Genomic DNA, 3,348 nt, shown 5'->3' on the forward strand with positions numbered 1-3,348 from the left:
AAAAGAATTTGGAAAACTTGTTCTGCCAGGGAGGTGATAAAAAGCTGTGGGTGAAGGAAATAAAAGTCTGAGCCATGTACCAGGAAATCTTACCAAATGCATAGTAAGGGAACCATCACAATAAGAAGTTAATGTCAAAAACTAGTCTGGATGTGGGCAAACACCTGGGACACCAGGCAGAAGGAAATGCACAACCTCTCTACATCATGCTTCAGCCCAAAGGACATGTGGTTCTTAAAAAAAAAAAAAAAAAAATCCCCGTTGAAGATAAACTCACCTTCCAAAATTACAAGATGTATAAGGAAATCATTCGCCTTATGCAAAAGTCAATGGACAGGAGAAAGATTAGCCAGATTGGACTTTCAGAACGTTCACAAAAGTAGTTGTATCTAGAATGTTAAGCATGTTTTTAAAATGGAAACATTATAGGCAAAAACAGGATGTTCTGAGAAAATAAAACATATTTTTTTCTTTTTTTCTTTTTTTTTGGTCTTCACTGATCTTTATTAAATGAAGGATACCAGGGGCAAGTAGGAGGGATCAAGAGCAACAGCAGGAGCAAATATAAAAGTATAAAATGTAAAGTGCAGCGCTGGGCAATGTGTGCAGCGTTGAGCCATGCCCACAGGGACCTTGGGGACACAAGGCTGAGGACGAGCCATAGCCCACCCTCTAAGGGAATCTAGGCCTAAGGAGCCTGTGCAGGGCTCTTGGCTGGGGGTGGAAGTGGCTTGAATGGGGCCCAACCCTGGGCCTTGACGTAGACCAGTTGTGTGGGTACTTCTGCGAGCACAGTCTGTGCTGGTGTCTCCCGAGGGGCATTCTGGAAGCGGCGGTAGGGCAACAAACTGCACTATGTCATGGGCAGCTGCCTCCCCGGAGCATGCACGCAGGGGTCCACCATCAGCATCCAGCTGCTCCCTGGCCTCGCAGTCAGCGCCCCCCACACCCATGACAATCACTGACATGGGCAGGTAGGAGGCACGCTCCACAGCCTGACGTGTAGCCTCCACATCTGTCACAGCGCCGTCAGTCAGCAGCAGCAGCACCAAGTACTGCGAGGAGGTCCTCCGACGTGCAGCCTGGGTTGCCACCCTGGCCACATGGTTGATGATGGGTGCAAAGCTGGTGGGCCCATAGGGGCGAACTTGGGGCAGGGCTTGCGGTGAGCATCCACAATGCCCTGGATGCCTGGGCAGTAGGAGTTACTGGGGTTGAAGTTCAAGGCAAATTCATGGGAGACCTGCCAATCGGGGGGTACCTGGGCCCCAAATCCAAATGCTGGGAATAGCTTGTCTGAGTCATAGTCCTGAATCACACTGCCCACACTCCACAGTGCTGTCAGGTACTCGTTGACCCCTGTTGGGCTCAGGTAGTGCAGGGAGTCCGGGGAGGAAGGCTCTCCATTGGAGCCCGTAAAGTCAATGCCTACAGTGAAGTTGATTTGACAGCCTCCCATCCCATAGTCCAGGAATGAATACTGTGTTTCTACCTGGCAAATCTTGACACAAAAAGTGTTCTTGTAGCTTTTCTTTTCCTGCTGTTTCTCAGGGTGGATACATTCAAACAGCCGGGACTGCTTGCAACTGGGCCAAGCTGGTGTAGAAGGTACCAATGAGATCATGTGAACCATCGCTGTCATAGTCTGAGCATCGCACCTGGATGGGTGTGTTGGGGGTCTCCCCAACAGAAATGCTGAAGGGGAACAGAGAAGCGCTTCCATGTAGGTTTCAAGTTGTTCTTGATTACCTCAGATCTGTATGCCAGGTGCCATTTCCCATCACCCTGACGGAAGAACTCCAAGAACAGGTCCGATTTCCTCAGGAAGTCCTTCTTATCTAGTTTTCTGGCCTCCACCTCCATGGTCACTATACAATTATCCTTTATCTCTTGAGCAGATACTGTGATGGTCCCCCACCCAGCAGGTTTTCCAGGCTTCAGCATCAAGGGTAGAGTTATTATCTGGCTGGACACAATCTGTCCTAGGGAACACTCAGCCCCTCCTAGGAAGTCATCAACCCCCAGCTCAGGTGTCTTGTTGTCTATGTCATAAATGCCAAATCAGAGCTTCTGGACTGTTTCAAAGTGGTACTCAAGCTGCAGAGTCTTGGAGAACTCAGGGCTTGAGCAGTTCCACACTCGCTCAGTTCGGCCAAGCTCAGCCCAGCTGCCCCCTCCCACATCCTGTAAAAGGACGCAGAGTGGGTCGGACTTGGAGCCGATGTCCTTGTCAATGAGGTGGTCACAGGAAATGGATAGTTGAACCAAGGTCACGCAGTGGGTCATCTCTTTTGCCCCCTCACAAAATGGCCGACAGCCTGCTCAGCAGCTCCGAGTTCCAGAAGGGGAGGGACGGAATGGTAAAACATATTTTCTTAAATAAAAAAGAATATCTAGAAATAAAAATTTCAACTATTTGATATTAAAAACTTTGTGAATAAATCAGATTGTAGGTAAGATACAGTAGAAGAGAGAATATGTATCTAAGGAAATTCATTGTAATGCAGCACAGTGAGAAAAACAGATAAAAATATGACAGTTGTTAAAAGACAAGGAGTAAAGAATCAAGAAGGAGAATGTATAACGAACAAGAATATTAAGAGAGATGATAACTGATATTCATTAAATAAGACAGAAATCCTTAGATTAAACAAAAACCCCTAGTCTAGTTAGAATGAATAAAAATAAATTTGCACCTGGAAAAAGTCTTAGTAAAAGTACGAAACATCAAAAACAATGAGAAGATTGTTAAAAATCACCCAGAGATAAAAGCTAGATTATCAGCAAAGGAATATTTGTGCTGATGGCTATTTTCTCAAACACAATAATAGAGGCTAAAAACCAAGGGTAAAGTCTACTACTGAGAGAAAATAGCTGTGATCCTCCAATTTTAAAAGTATCTAAACTACCATTTAAGAATTAGATTAAAAAATACATTTTTAGGCAAATATTTTTAAAATTACTAACAGATGGACTTCAGGAATAAGTAAAATGACTGGGAAGGAGTAGGATAGGATGTATGGAGAAGGGATGAACAAAGGCATCAGAAAACATCTGGTAAATCCAAATAAACATGCTGTAAAAACAAGAGCAAAGACTAATTTGGAGTGAGAGGATTTAAAAAGAAGGTGGAACTAAAATATTTCCCAGTCATGATATGGACCATAGGAAGAGCCATAATTTGATTACAAGTGTTGTAAAATGCTTCTATAGTTCAAGCTGAAGCCACACCTTTTGATTATTACTAGCTCTTTAGATTCAAGAATGCATGTCAAAAATTTAAGAATAATTATTAAATAAATAAGAAAAGAATCTATAACTCTCAACCAGTTGATAGGTAAAATGGTG

At 44.1% G+C, this 3,348-nt stretch overlaps 1 pseudogene; it reads right to left on the reverse strand.

Moving 5' to 3' along the window:
* Positions 1–688: 688 nt before the first annotated feature.
* LOC116643121 lies at positions 689–2,328 on the reverse strand (annotated as a pseudogene).
* Positions 2,329–3,348: the final 1,020 nt, after the last annotated feature.

This window comes from Phoca vitulina, unplaced genomic scaffold (genome assembly GCF_004348235.1).
Source record: "Phoca vitulina isolate PV1807 unplaced genomic scaffold, GSC_HSeal_1.0 scaffold25, whole genome shotgun sequence".
NCBI lineage: Eukaryota > Metazoa > Chordata > Mammalia > Carnivora > Phocidae > Phoca > Phoca vitulina.